General features: G+C 41.7%; 1 long non-coding RNA gene across 1 annotated transcript in view; it reads right to left on the bottom strand.

The window, feature by feature from the left end:
• Window positions 1–6578: 6578 nt before the first annotated feature.
• Window positions 6579–16878, bottom strand: part of LOC116444846 — a 51620-nt gene continuing 41320 nt past the window's right edge. The window contains exon 3 of the long non-coding RNA XR_004240549.1: window positions 6579–7759. This is a non-coding gene — a long non-coding RNA (uncharacterized LOC116444846). The remainder of the gene's footprint in view (window positions 7760–16878) is intronic.

Genomic DNA, 16878 nt, shown 5'->3' on the forward strand with positions numbered 1-16878 from the left:
GTACCACATAAATAATTACATCTCTGCCTGCCCCCCTCTCTCTGCAACTCTCTGTAGAGAAGGTACTTCTTTCCTAACAGAGGCTGGCTCATTCATCTGCAACACTAAATCCCTGCAATTCATAAATGGCTCACCAGAGGTAGTGGAGAAGACCGGATCTATAATACAGTTGGCAGAGGTGCTTGAAGCAGTGGCTTCATTTCCACAACTGATGCTTTACTTTGGGATCCATGCTAGTGAAGAATGCCAAGTTGGTATACGTTATTATTTATGCCATTATGTCAGTCATATTGTTCAAATACATTCAAATAAATTAGTTTTTCTAAAATTTGAACCATTTCCTGAATTAGATAAATTATTAAGTAGTCTGCATTCAAACTTTTTACAGTATTGCCTGGTTCATAGTTTGAAGGAAGAATTTCATGATGTAGGAATGCCACATTAATTTTACATTTAATAGTGATATTTCACTGCTTCCAAAACTTTTCACACTATCTCATTTCTTGTAGTCATTCCCATTTCTTGTAGCCATTCCCATGTCATGTTTTTATCTGCCAAGATGACATGTTCAAAGAGCTTTAGCAGAGCTTGTACGAAAAACTTTTATGAAAAATCAGATGTTGAATAGCATTTCCCAAATGTGAAAGAGATACAGCAGAGTGCTTTAGAGGCCAATTAATTATGGAATAATTCCTGCAAATTGTGGCAGTAATTAATGAGTGAGTAACATGCAGTATTTAGAAGTGAACAGCAGTTAGCAAACACTATGCATCGCTTTGTGACTGTAATACAAGAAACAGTCCTGTACCCATTTATAGATTATGAGTATTAACAGATTCCTGTAGTTAATGATGTGTCTTGTGCTTGTATCATCGAGTTCTATTCTAAAATGTGACTACATTTAAAAAATAGCACTTTATTTCTTGCATGCATTCACGGGAGAGAGAAACAAGTTTCCGTAAGAATTTGCTTGGGTTGAGAAACCAGCTGTGATTAATCCAGAGGAGACAGTGGCAGAACGACACTGGCTCAGAGAAATAAATTAAGCACATCAGGAACAATGCATGATATAACAGGAGGGCTCAGGTAGCTCTCCTCTTACTTATTCCCTTATTACATGCAGGCTGGATGGTGCCCTTTCTTGTAGCCCTAGGAGGCAGCCTTTAAGCTTTGTCAAGCAGCTCATACACAGTCCTGAGAACAGAATGAGTGAGACCTGTTCCCTTAGCTTATCGTGAGAAAGGTCTCCCTGGCTTCTGCACACATCTCTGATCTGGCTCTGATCTGGCACTGAATAAAATTTTGCAATTTGTGTACTTGTCAATGACATTTTTTCTAGCTTGTTCAATCAAGCCTACCAGCCAACATCACTGACCTGCAAGGCCTATTTTAGCACACCTCCATCAGCTCCTTCTTGTTTTAGATCATCAGGGAAGACCTTCAGGAAGGGACTGTTTCTTTCTCTGTGTTTGTATAGCACTTAAGACAGGAGACAAGTATGAATTGGGAAGTCTTTGAAATAAGTTTACTTCACCTCAAAAAGAAGAAAAAAAAAAGTTGGTAATGAAAAGTGAAAAGAACAGAGACATGATGACTATGATGACTAGAGCCCAAACAAATTTGGAGAACTGGACAAGGAAAAGTAGCATTTTAACTTTCAAATGGAAGAAAGCTTATTGTTTACATCATTAACAACATACAGAAAAAATCCTGGAGAACATTTTTACATAAAGTGTCACTATGCTTTAAAACTCAAGGTTGTTTTATCATTGCCTTTGAAAGATCCCAGAGAGAATCAGCTTATTGAAATGCATTAAGACTGGTGACTTTCCATTAACTGCTTTCAATAGGATGAGAAAGTAACAGAAAAAAGGAAGTCTTTTGTGAGGAAGTTTACACCTTATCAAGAGAGGTTGGGAGATGAACAGACTGAGAGCAGTCCTGCTGAGAAGGACTTTGGGGTGCTGGTGGGTGAGAGATTGGACATGACCCAGCAATGTGTACTCAGCCCAGAGAGCCAAACGTGTCCTGGGCTGCATCCAAAGCAGTGTGGGCAGCAGGGCCAGGGAGGGGATTCTGCCCCTCTGCTCTGCTCTGCTCTGGTGAGACCTCCCCTGCAGTGCTGCATCCAGCTCTGGGGTTCACAGCACAGAAAGGACATGGACCTGCTGGAGTGAGTCCAGAGGAGGCCACCAAAATGATTAGATGGATGGAGAACTTCTCCTACAAGGAAAGGCTAAGACAATTGAGTCTGTTCAGCCTGGAAAAGAGAAGGCTACGGGGATGCCTCATTGCGGCCTTCCAGTACTCACAAGAATTAAGGAGTCTACAAGGAAGATGGGGAGAGACTATTTGCAAGGACATGTAGTGACAGGACAATAGGGAATTCTCAAACTGAAAGAGAGTAGGTTTAGATCAGAAAGTGGGAAGAAATTCTTTACTGTGAGGGTGGCAAGACACTAGAAAAGATTGCTCAAAGAAGCTGTGGATGCCCCATTGTTGGAAGTGTTCAAGGCCAGGTTGGATGGGGCTCTGGTGTTGGAACTACGTGACCTTTAAGGTCCCTTCCAACCCAAACCATTCTATGATTCAATGAGAAGTTTTGGTTCTGATTTCTGTAATTTCTTAGATCCCCCTTTTTCAAATCGAGATGATCAGAATTTAGCTAACAGTACTCTGGACTTCTGTAACATGTCCTGAAACTTCTGTCCCGTCAAGGAAGCCATCTTACTATAAAATTACTTTTAGACTTGAATGACTGACTCTTGAAGGTGCTCAAGTCACAGCAGTCTTCCAGGCAACAAGCTCTCATCACCTAGGGCTCTTGCTTCATGGCTACAGTTTAGTGGCCTTGGAACTGGACAGGCAGCACTTGGCACCCCACTGTACACCAAAAAGGGCCCAGTTATCAGGTATGAAGGAACTGCAGCAGTTCCCCCGAAGTCAAGCATGTGGATGCTTGTCACTCTGGATGGGTAATTTTATGTAACCAAGATAGTTACTTGGACTTTTTAAGACACATGAATCATGTGTATGTGCACATCATTCAAAGAAAACCATGTGATTCATGCAGTATTGTCAAAATATTTACAAGATGATCGCTAATGAATTTAAGCTCCCATGTGTGGGGGTTTTTTTTCTTAAGCATATTAATATTTGGCAGGAGGTGTCAGCCTGAACCTAAAAGAAGGCTCATCTTTCCTCACAATTCCTTCTTGAATAGCAGAAGCTTCAAATATGAATTATTGACAGGTTGAGATTAATCTGTCACAAGGGCATTAAGAATTTATTGTTTATTTTTGTTAAAAAAAAGAAAGCAGCTACTTTTAGATGCCTACATTACTTTAGATGCCTAAATTAATTATTTTGTCAAAGAAGAAGAAAAAAGACAAATGCTGCATGTATGTAAAAGCAACCATGGGACTGAATTTCTTTTTCCTCACTTTATTATGGGAAGGAGGGGGTTAAACTGCCATCCACTAAAAGCAGCGATTTTATGCTGAGGTCTCCAAGTCAGAGAATTTACGTTTTGTAAGAACACCCTGAGGGGCTTTCAGTTACTTTGCTTAAAAGGTAGATAGATACATTTACAGCAGCACATGCAGAGCTCCATGTGCTAGCATGGGCACAGATTTGCTTTCTGGAACATGTGTGTTCGGGGTGACTCAGTTCTGGACAGGTAATGCACCAGGACACTTTTATGTGTTGGCTGGGAATACAGATCAGTAAAGAATGCAACTGTAATTACCAGTAACGAGGGTATAAATTTCTGATCCCTGCTTTGTTGGCTGAAGTTTGCTAGTGTTTCTAAGCATTTGCATTTTACAATTGCCTTATTTATAGCCTGGAATTTGGTGCGCTAGCTTTTCGTGCATGTGAAATGCTTTTTCTTGCATATGGTAGGAAACTGCTGCCTTCACAAGCTAGCCGTTCATAAAAACATTACAACCAATTTAGTTTAAAATATTTTAATGATTTAATAATAGATTATTGGAGATTTTTAGTTGGAACACATGAATTCTATAGATCTTCTTTTTCTTATTTCAAAAAAATAAAAACCCTGTATCATTGTGTTCAAATTCATACAATTACTACGAAGAAATAGTTTGTAAATAAGAAGCAGCATCTCCCATATCATTCCCCCAAATAAGGCTATACCCGCAATGTGGAGTTACAATGGGAAATGTGGCATAGTAGTTTACCTGTAGCTTCAACCACACAATATGCAAGACTGCAGTTTTCCCTTCTGTTCCAAAGCCATTCAAGCAACTTACCTGTGCACATCATTCCATCCACTCCTTCATGTGAATCAAATGAACTGGGTTTAGGGCCAGGCTGCCATTCACAGCACAACACTTGGAAAAGTGCCTTTTTTTGATGGGTGAGCTTTCCAAGACTAGACACTTGGAAGGTCTGCATGTTGCTGGGCTTGGACAACTGGACACAGAACAAAGACAAGTATTGTAATAGTGAACTAATACCTGAATATTATATGTCTCCCCTGCACCTGGAAAAGTATGTGGGACTTATGGTCCTTATTCTCTGTTTTTTCCAGCACCCATCATACTTGCATCACAGTCTGGGGCTAGGCTGCCCAATCACTCAACAATAATACATTCCAAATCTGTGCCCTTCTGCAGTTAGAGCAGTGCCTGTCTTCAATAATATAACATTTTAAGCATGGTTCAAGTTGACTGAAGTCAATGATTTAGGGGGTCACCTTGCCTCACCAGCCAAGTCCTAAATCAAATGATCAAATTAATATGAACATTTGGTGTGGACTTGGCTTTCCCCCACAATGAATCAGGTCCTTTGTAGAGTCCTGTTTTCTGAGCTGGAAGATAAAATTTCCAGGCCTTATTTCAATTTTAGCTCTTGATTTCAGTAGTATTGCACCAGATTTATAAGCATATCAGGGAGAACAGAGTTTTCCTCTTCATGTTTTTCTTTAAAAACAACTTGAATGAAAATGTCTGAAGGTGAATCTTTGATTCTGTGTTTAAGTGGTTTATGATGAAGATGTCAGTGATACATGATTCTCTTGGAAATACTTCCTGTGGGATAAGCTGTGGTTGGTCATGAACGAAGCAAGAAATAGAAAAAGATGAGATCACAGGTCCTGTATGAGCTGTCCATGGACCAGTCTCTTACAACAGCAGGGTCCAAGATGAGCCTGCTTGCCACTTCCCACCTGCTTCAAACAATAAATAGCATGAAATGAGGTGAGGAGAAAGCAGACTACAGTCCTGCTTTCCTCCACTTTGATACATAAAAGAGTGAGAATGCAAGAGGGTGCTCTTGACCTGAAAATATGGTTGAAAGCACAACTGTGCATTGTTCCTGTTAACACTACTTTCATTAGCATACTACACAACTCAGACATAGCAGCAGCCAGAACCTAGTGCTGACTTCAACCCTCTCCTGTCTTTAAAGTGAACCTAACTTTTGGCTTTTTCTACAAATATCAAAACAGCAGCTACTCTTATAGAAGAGCCTGCACCATATTCAGAGTGTGGAGAAGATCAAGTGAGCACAAATGAAGACGCTCCTTGGTAGGCAGGATTTCCCCTTCTGCTCACCCAAACACATAAAACCTTCCCCTGACCACTCGTAAGGTCTGCATATATCAACCATGCATGACTGGGTCTAGCATCTACTGAACTACAGCCTGTTTTATGGTGGTTTTACCTGATGGACAATGTACTGGAAAAGCAATCAGGAATATAACAATTTTATTTCATGGACAGGAGGGAAAGCCCGGTTTCAGAGCAGACTTTCACTTCAGCATTGAGTGAAAATGTTTCAAAATGTGAAAAAGTTAAGAGGGACATTTGGACCCATATCCACCACAGGAGTAATAAGAAGGTGACCAACTTGCTTGCTTACAAGTGGAAAAGGTGAGTTTAAATTCATGTCCTGCTATATCCCTACAGGAGCTCTGGCCTCTATGGTGGATACGGGGAATCTAACCCCTGACTTACAGAGTAAGTCTGGACTGGAGAATGGTGAACCATTCACACCCCAGAATACCTGTGACAAGGCTCGCAGAAATTGGAGAGGCAGGTAGATAGGCAGACATGCAGTACAATTCACCTCTGCACCCAGGCTGGACATATATGGGGTCACCAGTGCCCCAGCTGGTCACTATTTTCCCAGGAGTCATTTCCCAGAGTTGCCACACTATTTTCCAAGGAGTCATTTTCTCTTTTCTTCTCTTTTTCCCCAAAAATTCCAGCCTAGCCCTGAGAAAGAAGTTTTCCCTAAGAAATTTTCATTGAAACAAACACACTTCCATGAAATATTTTGTACTTTTGTAAAATGCAGTATTTTGACAGCAGAATGTTTTGGGGTTTTGGTTTTTTTTTCCATACAAGGTTTCAAAAAAACAAGGGTTTTTTCCAAACAATTGTCATGACAAGGCTCTAATGGATGCTCGGTGTGGTTTTGACAATCTATATAATAGAGAGAAACATCAGCTCAAAAACAACATCAAATATTTAGGCCTGATTCTGGAAGAGCCCACTTCTCATACTGACACTGTGACTGCCAGTCTCAGTACAACACCTCTGATCATTACTCTGCCTTTCTTACCATGTAATAACAGAGTTTTTGTCAAAACACACCACCCCTCTGTGCCAGCACACTACTTTTACAAGTAAAAACCTCATTCTCAAAACATTTAACCCAAGGTTCAATGTAAAATTAATATAAAGAACAGAGAGCTAATGCTCCTGAGCACATGGACTACTCAAAGATACCACATCCTATTGATAATAGATTTCCATGGTACCAGCAGCGCTGTTCCCCCAAAACTTAAGCCACAAGTCTGAGGACGTTTAGAAGGGATGACCTTTCATGCAGTAAAGAACTTTTCAATGTAATAGTGGAGACAGAAATCCTTTGCTTTCCTCAAATCTCAAGACAGCAGCTTTTCATCCTGTGTTCAATCAGGCTCAGCAGAAATATTTAAAAGGAGAGAAGAAAGGCTTTGTTTTCACATGGCCCTAAAGCTGCTTCTCCCTCCTCCTTCTCCTCCTACCCGGTACTTCTGACAGACTTTTAGGCTCCATAACATCAAGCAAACTTTATTAGACTTGGAGTCACCATGATTTTATAGATAGATTCTACATATAGAAAAACCTACCATGTCCAGCTTTGTACATTTATGTGGATGTAACCTTCTTGAAAAGTCAGATTATTGTTTTAAGCTTTATTTCCATATGGCTCACACCAGCAGAAGTGTGATCGGAGTGTAATTTGCAATGTTCTGAGCAGTTTTTTTAAGGGGCAGAAACAGCCATATATAGGCTTTCCCTGGATTTCAGGTTGACTTTTGATTAGCTTTTTGTGCAGGTATTCCAGGTGTTGCCATTCGTTAGACACTCTGATTCTTGCTTTCTAATTAGATAGGCCACAATTACTATCACCTTCCATTTCACTTTTGACATGACATGATCTATTTGTAGATGTATTTCGGGTACTCCAGGCACTAGAACTCCAGCTAGGTATGATGCGACATAAATTGCGTGTTGCAAATTATATGTTCAGGTCTCAGGAGCACAGCTTCACTCGTCTGTCTCCCAGGGGGGCTCGCAAATGTAACAGTGACAATCACTTACCTGCTCAGGGAGAAAAGGGTATGGAGGCAGAGCTGGCCCTCTTCTGCAACAAAAGAGGGGTGCAAAGATGCCGCCCTTGATTTGATGCACTGGCTGCTGCTGGAGAACAACACAGGGAACTCCTTGAGAAGGCCCTTCAGCTGGAAATATAAAAAGGAAAAGCTGACTCTTCCAACCTCAGTGTTGAGCTGAGTAGTAGAAGACATCCATGACCCTTACGAGTCTTTCTGGCTGTGGTGATGGCAGGTACATGGGCAGGCAGTGGTGTGGATCCCTCTTCTACCTAGGATTCCAGTGTAAATCAGCCACATGGAGATTTCCAATGTCATTTCTACACAAACATTCAAAGTGCTTCTTTTCTCGGTAATCCTGACCAAACACAATACACTCAGACCTCAGGGAATTTTTCTTGCTATTTTGGCCTCTAGATACTATCAGCTCTGAAGGCAAAACACTGCTATTGCTTACACAGGCCCCTGCCCACCTTCATGAAACCAAACTACCAAGGAAGTTGTATGTCTTCCCATGTGGGAAAAAAGCAGCAAGCACTATGCTAAAGCACAGCCATGTACTGCTTGAACTTTAACATAAATACCAATACTGAGTACCCTGTGGGCACTGAAAAATACCTACACTGGTTGGCAGAAAGACTTTTGATGATCACATATCAAATCAGAGAAAAACACAGACAGCAAAAGAAAAACAACTGAAATGAGAATTTCTGTATTTCTTTTTCAGAGTAAGTTGGAAGCAGGTCATGTCCTGAGATAGACCAACATATTTAAATCTCTAATGCTGTCTAGTGGTATTTCCACTACAGAACATGACAAAGAACACCAGAGTTTTTTTTCCTCAAGTGATATCACATTTTACATTATTTATGCTTTTGCTGACTGAAAAAGTTTAACTTGGAAAACAACAGTGTACTGAAGTGCAACACCTTATTTGTATTTTGAAATAAAGTAGGAACAATTTTGAATTTAAATTAATAAAGACTTGGCTAGAACTGAGCATGCCTTATGCACAAAGAATCTGAGAAATATTTCTGGTTTTCCCTCCCTTCCTTTTTCATCTCTAGAGACCTCTAATGTTTCCAAAAGACAATCTGGCCCATCTTGAAGATTGAAGCCTGGGATAAACTAGGTTGTAGCAGAGCGCTGTGGACTATACCTACACTGGAGATGTACCAAAATCAATATGTTGTGCATAGTTTGACTGGGAAGGAGGTGTGAAGCATAGCATACAAGAAGCAAAACATGTGAAAGACCGTGGCAGTGATAGTGGGAGAGTTTAATTATCTAGACCTCAGAATAGATTAAGGGGAGGAAGCAAAGCTTGATCTGGTAGAGGATTGCTTTCTAATTTAATGTGTACATAAACCGACAAGGAAGAGAAGAATGCCAGATGTGGTATTAAGCAACAGAGAATATGATTTAGGACATAAAGGTACAAAACCAAAAAAAAGAGTAGAAGGTGCAGTGACTGCTAAGCTAAAAGACCTTCTGTGGCAGCATTCTCTACTCCAGCTACAAGGTGTACATATCCTCCAAAACAGAGGGCAGAGGTACAAGCTGCTGTAGCTACACATCCTCGCCAGAGCAATAGTTGGTCCTACAAAAAAATCCCTCACCCCACTACACAGCTCTGCTGCAGTGCAAGGTGCTGGTACAAGCAGTGTGCCTTCTGCAGCCCACCGGCAAACCTGCCATCTCTCAAGCAGGCTATAGAGACCTCATAGATAAACTATGGTCACTTTACATCACCTCTGCCCTCTCTTGATCTGCTTAATAATCTGCAAAAGCAGGCGAGCAATGCCTGCAGGCTTGGGGGCCGCCCAATTGTGTTTTAGCTGCCTCTCGAATGTGCTTTCCGGGTCACAGAGCTGTCAGGAGTCACCTCAGTTGCACACCAGAAACATCCCTCCCAAGGCAACTCCCTCCATGCCCTCCCTACATACGGGGAACCTCACAGCAGGTCTCTGATGTGTAACATCTTCATGTGTGAACGGAAAAAGTTTATCAGGAGGGGACTTGAGCTTATAATGACAGTGGGATGGAACACAACACAGCAAATCAAACATAGCCATGTAACCAAACACAAAGATGTTCCGAGGTGCCACAAAAAAATCCCTAGTGTAGACACACAGCAGTTATAACATTCTAGGAAGAAAATGGGATTTACTTCAGAACCAGGTCAGATATTTTTCTTCATGAGCAAATATAAGCTTTCTTCCAAAAGGTGTTCTGGCAAGTTTCATGTTTCTATGTGATTGCCCTACAAAACATTGTTTAGAGCTCTTAACACGAGGCAGCATCACCACTATGCCGTACTAAAAAGCCTCGGGTAATTTATGAGCTATTTCACATACAAGGCCAGGTTCCGGTCTTGTGCCACACACTGTAAAAGCAGAGCCACTTCCACCTCAATATATCCAGATCCAGAGAAGTTTGCCACCAGGCCCCAACCATGGTTTCAGTTTCCTCTGTTGTACTGTTATTATATTACTTAGCAGGTCTGCCAATGACATTGCATTCAAAATGGAGCAATTATAAACACTGGCAGGAAACGCTGGATTACCAAATGCTTTTTTAAAAAATGGCAAGGATGTGAAGAAACTCAATGGAGATCTTTCATCTGATATATGAAAAGCAGATGACCAGGGATGGAATCAGTGAGGCCATGAAAGGGAATGAGTGAGAAGTCAGTAACAGATGAGACTGATGCTGCACTGAGCCTGAATTAATATCCTTTGCCTGAGTATTTACAGAAGAAGTTGAAGGTCACATCCCGGAAACAGGGATCCATTTTCATGAGGGGAAAAAATGAAATGTTAAAAGGCTTTATGATCCAATCTGGACAGGTAGTTAGTTAATTAGAACTATTAAAAGTTGACAGGACCTGAGACTTAGATTAACTGCATCTCCGAATTTGGAAGGAAATAGCAAGGGAAATTGGCAAACCTTTAGTAATACTGCTTGATAGTTTCCTGAGGATGGTGTATCTGGAGATGCCTAGAAAGTAACTACTCCAACTTTACCTTTTAAAAATAATAGTATCTAAAACCAAACCAAAAAACAAAAACAACAAAAAATATTTTTTTTCCTTTTTTAAGTCAAGGAAGGATTTAGGAGTTCATTCACCAGTAATCCTAGCTGCAGCCACAGAACGGATATTGGAAGCATTAATATGGGATGGGGTTATGCAACATGTAGAAACAGCCAGACCGTGGATGGAGAGGCAGATGGATTCATGTCATGTCTGTCAAATGTGCTTTAAGTTCTCTCAATACATTTCTCAACAGAGAGTAAAAAGTGAAGTGACGGGCATAATTTATCCCGATGGAAGAGATTCATTTGGTGCTGCACCTGACATAGAGAGATTGTTCTGGAGAATGAGTAAAGCACAGCACAGAAAAAGCACAATAGCAAATGCCTTCAAAATTATCTGTGGGACAAGAAGCAAGGTGTCAGCAAAACAGCACAGTTCAGGGTGACTAGAGGGACAGGAACAAGGCAGTACTCCCAAATTTAAGCACCCTAGCCATTTTTATTCAAGTTTTATATAAATGGCCCTCAGGGGATATAATTTTTAAAGTGGAATTTTTTGCTGATAGCACGTAAGTGTAAAATGGTGCACAGAGCAAGCAAATTTAAAATGATTTGAATAAATTAGGCTTATGGACAGATAAAGGGCACATCCAGTTCAGTGCAGCAGAGTAAGACATAATGACTGCAAGGCACCAAATATAATCATAGGCAGGAAAAAGGAAGGAGAAGAGGGAATACTGTCCAGGGGAAAGGATATAAGGTAATTACTGATCAAACAATAAATGAATGCTTAGAATAACTGGAGAAAAAAACCAAAGACAGGCAAATTCTTCATGCTTAAAAAGACAAACAAATTCTTCATACTACACACTGAGTTGTCTCTTCAGTAAAGCTGAATTGAGACATCTTTTCCAGCACTCTAAAAATGCTGAGATAAAAATTCAAGAGTTTGAAAGTAAAGAACTGCATTGTCTCAATAAAGACACAACATGATAGGACTTATAAAATACATTGTCCCCTTCCCCCAGCAAACAAACACGCAAAATTACTTTCTTGCATTTTGAATGTTAATTTGGGGTCTATTTCTGTAAAACAAGAAAAAAACCAAGCATAAATAAATTGAAAGGTAGTTATTACTGGTGAAAACAGCCTTTTTACTGCAAAGGTTATGACATTAACCCAGGGAAAAATTCATGAATATTCACAATCACCATTTGTCATTAAGAATCATAAAATTAAATGTTGAGTAGGGCTTTAGAAAACTCCTCCAGCCTACTAAATTCCCTCTTCACTACTTGCTATTATGCTAGCATATATCACAACTTTTTTTTTTTTTTTTTTTGCATGCATGCATTTTAGCACATTCCTGCAAGTTTTCCTTATCCATCCAGGAAAAGAGAATGAAGATAGGAATCACAAAGACCAGTAGAAATCTGCTAAAAAATGAACAACTAAAAATTCAGCCAAGGACTTCTTCAGGTGTTTGTAACCAAAGAAAGTAATTCCCTCAAAGAAACACAAATATTAAAAGAGGACAAAATTGCTGGGTTAGCTCTTAAATATCTCAGAAACTATTTAGTTTTCACATTTGCACCTGTCAGATTTGCTACAGACACCAGATGCTACCTAATGTGTGTGCAAACACAATGGAGAGCCTTTTGCAAGGAAATAAAAGGGCTGGAAACCTGACTGGGGGGACAAAACTAGGAGGCAGAGGTTTCTCAACCAGGAGCAGCCACTAGCAGGTAGAAGGACTGAATAAAAAAGATGAAAATAGGCTAGGTGCTTCAAATACAAACTCAATAAGCAAATAGCTTGCCAATATTCTGCCAAGCAAAGAAATGGCACAGGCATGGAGCACAAAACTGGGGGTCTGCTTACGGAGCAAGAGAAATTCTGTGGAAGGCGGCTCTAATGCCTGAGAGAAGTGATGAGAAGCCACAGCAATAAATGAAGAGCCTTGGTTAAAGCAGAACCCATCTGCATTCAGAGAGAAAAGTGGTCTCCCACATGGAGCAAGAAGTCCATGTGTGGGTACCTGCACAGAGACACACAATAGCTCCTGAAATGTTTATGAAAGCTCCACTGTTTATCTACATATCCATCCACCCTCATACCATGAAAACCAAAGTGCCAGTGGAGGCCCGGCTGTCAATCAAGGAGAATAGCTGTCCCCAGTGTTAAAACATCCCAGGCCATTTGCATGTTTACTGTGCTCAGTGATTAACACACTGAGAGGGTGACAGGATAATCCGCAGAAGGAAAACAGCTACACTGTTCAGAGTACTGGCAGAGAGATGGGGAAGGGTACCCAGGCATTCAGACCAAGGACAGGAAATAGGGAGTGTATTCCTATCTGTCCCTATGTTTTAGAAATAAGGGAAAGCACAAAACAGTGAGTTTAAATCCTGCAAGCCTCAGCTGTGTCATATGAGCTGAGATTGGTTGTCTGGTCTCAGCCCCTCCAGGGGCCACAGCAGCCCAGGTTTGTTCACCAGGGGCAGGGGTAGCTCCCTGCTATGGCGCCCTGGAGAGCAGCAGGAGTTTTTTGTGTCATTGGCTGCAGGCTGCTTTCTAACCCTAGCCAATAAAGGCCATGCTGATGATACAACATCTGTCCCCAGCTGCTGTACAGGCTCAGCTCTGCTGGGTATTTTTGCACTGTTAGCTGCATGTTACCTAGTCCCACCACCACCACCCCCTGCTCCAACCTCAGAACACCCGAGCTATCTTTGGGAGGCACACTTCCAAAATACCTGAACAACCCTCTTTCCCCAGAGAGAGTGAGCAGTGCAATTGGATGTCAATTTCTCACCCTACTTCCACATATTGTTGATGATAGAGCTCACCTTCAGTAGCTTGCACTCCTGTTGCATTCACATCTTCCCCCTGGCCTATTAATATATACAGCCACTTGTGCTCATTGGCATGGTGACTGTGCTTATGTCAGTCATGCTTCTTTGTATTCTCCCTGCCTAGCCACTTGCTGTTGTGCAAAGGATGTGGGCATCAGGCTTAACACCTGCTAGAAATCTCTCAGCTCTCTGTGCCTTCCCACCCTTCCCAAGCACTGTCCTAACATCAAGTATTTTGCATTCTTTTTCCAATCTGATCCTCATTTTTATTACTTTCCCCACTGTTATTTTCCAGCTATCCAGCTTCCCTGGTATTTCTTCCTTTGTTACATTTGCTGTATCACTGCATTCGAATTGCAGCCATTCAGAGCCACATTGATGGACAAAAAATTAAAAAATGCCTAAAAAATCCCAGCTCTCCTTCCTTTCCCCCTACCTCCCCTCACTTCCCAGAAAAAAAACCCTGCTAAAACCTTGCAAGAGCAAAAAGTGAAAGACAAGCAAACTGAAATTGTTGTCTGGCCTGACTCATCAACATGATGAATTCTGAAAGCACTTCACACAGTGGTAACCAGGGGTCCTTGCCGCTCCCATAGGGGCAATAATACCCTGTCCCCTCCAAGGTACTTTCTTGATCCCTCTTGCTGGGACCAGCATGTATGCAATGGTACAAATACGACCAAATCCTGTTCCAAAACCTGATCCAGCTTAAAACCAAACTTGACACCTATTTCCAGCCATATCCAGTTCTTACTGTGGTATAGGTCTAACTATAACTATAACTATATTCTCAGTCATAGATAACCAGAATTCAGTATTTCAGTAAAAGAATTTTGGCAAAACTCTGACAAAACTTAAATGCCCTGCAGAGACATCCTAGATTTTGGCAGTGTTTAAGCTGGTAAGGTTTCTGGGGTTCAGGGCAGAAACCTTGTGCTACTTAGAGGAAGATTCCAATTGAAAACATAGCCCTTGCTGTGTAAAGCAGATGTTTTGGGATGAAATAACATCAGTCAAACACTTGAAAAATGGGCTAACAACAGTAGGAAATTAGAATACATTTTAAACCCATACCACTTGCTTTGTCCCTTGAATTCTGTGTTCCTTTTTTGCCTGTGTTCATTAAGATCCTAAATGGCACAGTGCTACTGGTATGAGTTTACACCATATATACCATTATGATATTTAGTACTATTAATGTTTAAACATCTTATTAACTCCCAAATAGAATTTACCTTCCCTCCACAGGACTCCCTTCTCACAACAAAAACTAGAAGTGCCTTGGAGATATATCCATGTAAAGCTTCCCCCTACACTGCCCTTATGAATTGCCCAGAGAACAACATGGAGACCTGAACCACAACAGAGGGTTCAAAGCTTAACTTTCAGGAATTCACTTTGCGCTGCTCCTATCACCTTGAGAAGAGCTGCACCAGGCCACCCGCCACCATTCATCATTTCCTTTTTTCTGAGAGATTTTTCTTTGCTCCGTTCACTTGCTGCGTTATTTCCCAGAGGACTGCTCCTGGATTGACTGGGCTTTAATTGCTCAGCCCTGCCAGGCTCAGGGTGGAATTTCACCTTCGCTTCTCCCCCTCCCTTGCCCTCCAGAGCTGCCGCAGCTCTTGGTGATTTCTGAGGAACAGCGATTAGCAATTCACTAAGTTTGTCCCTTTATTGCCTTTATGTGGATACGCATGATGTGGGCCAGCTGATTTGCATTTCTTCCTGCTATCCCCTCGATGCTTTCAAAGAGCTATCTTCCTGATATCTGTATCACTTTCCATTCTTCCTTTATTTTAAACAAAGTATAGTGTTGCTATGACTTTCCTCACCACTCTTTTCCTCCTCCTCCTCCTCACTTCTTAATGGACACATTCTTTGTAAGCATCTGTCCTCCTGCTGATCCATTTGTGCAGTCAGTTCTCATTCCCCAGACCAGCTTTAACCAACTTTGCCACTTCCCCCCATCCTCACCCACACAGCTTTTTCCAGGCTTTATTCTTGCTTTCATCTGCCTGCTTCTCTGTTGTCAAAAGGGTACCTTATGCCCTCCTATATACAAATCATTCTTCATGTGTCTACAACAGGTAGAAATTTGCTGCCACATGAATCTTTGGCACAGGGCCATTAGGAAAGCAGGTAAGGTGAACAAGGAGGATCTGCATTATCACAAGCCCTGTACCTCAAGAGCATCCATCAGAAGTTGCCTGCATCCTTTGCTATTAATCATTCCTCAGACTCCTCACAACGAGACTGAGTTGGAGGCAAAGGCTTTGGAATGGGCAAGATGCTCATGCGAAGAAGGGCTGAGCTACCTCCTTTCTGCCTCTTTCCCATCATGTTAGAACAGCTCAGCACTGCCAAGAGGTCAAAAACTTGGGCCAAGCTCCCTTGCACTTACTTGTCTCTGACTGGTTCCATTCTCACTCCTTACTGTTGCTCGGTGGGTATTCATTTTGCCTGTGCTCACCTGTCCATATGCTTTGGCCTGGACTCTTCTGCCCCAGGACACACAGATTGCTCAGCCAGTCCCTTTTTTTCTCTCACGGCTACAGGCAGAGCATTTCCAGCACATGACCACATAGGTCCAAATCAAAAGTGTACCAGCAGTATCTTACGTTTTCACATGGTCTCAAACTATGCAGCCTCTAGTTGGAAACACAACTTGAAATACAACTCTGGCAGTATTTCCTCAGAGGGGATTAGTTTCAGTGACTGTCTATAAGAAAGTGAACTCCCCTTTGCCAACTCTTCCTCTTTGTTTTCCTGGTTGCTTTGCCCTCCCTTGAAGGTATATCACACCTTCTAAGTACATGGAAAAACACAGGGATAAGCAACAAGAGCAAGGGGACGCTGAACATAAGTCTAACATATGAGAAGACCAGAGAATAGACTAACACCTCATTCCTGAGTTTAGTGAAGAGTTGTCAACTTCCTGCTCTTTGTCCAAGCCTGCAAGCTCCTTTATGAAGAGGGAGAGGGCTAGACACACACTGCTCATCACCAAGGCATCTGTGCTCCAAGGCCACCCTTGTGCAGTGCATCCTTACTTCCTCACAGTAACACACGAGTCTTACAGTTGCACATGAGAACTTCAGGATCACAGCTGGATAGCTGAAACCTGGTGTCATCATATCAGGCTGCATATGTTGTGTATGTTCAGTGGAGCAGGGGAAATAGCCAGTGAAGATGAGGAGTAAATAGAAAGAAAGGCATCTGCATGAAAGCAAAATTCAGCTGAAAGACCTGCAGAAGGCAAACAATGCAGGCTTTGGCTGCCTAGTCTTTGCTGATGGGCTTGCACAAAGGGCCTCAGTGTGCAGCAGGTATTCCAGCTCTGTCAGTGTGCAGATA

Source organism: Corvus moneduloides, chromosome 5 (genome assembly GCF_009650955.1).
Source record: "Corvus moneduloides isolate bCorMon1 chromosome 5, bCorMon1.pri, whole genome shotgun sequence".
In the NCBI taxonomy this organism is placed as follows: Eukaryota; Metazoa; Chordata; class Aves; order Passeriformes; family Corvidae; genus Corvus; species Corvus moneduloides.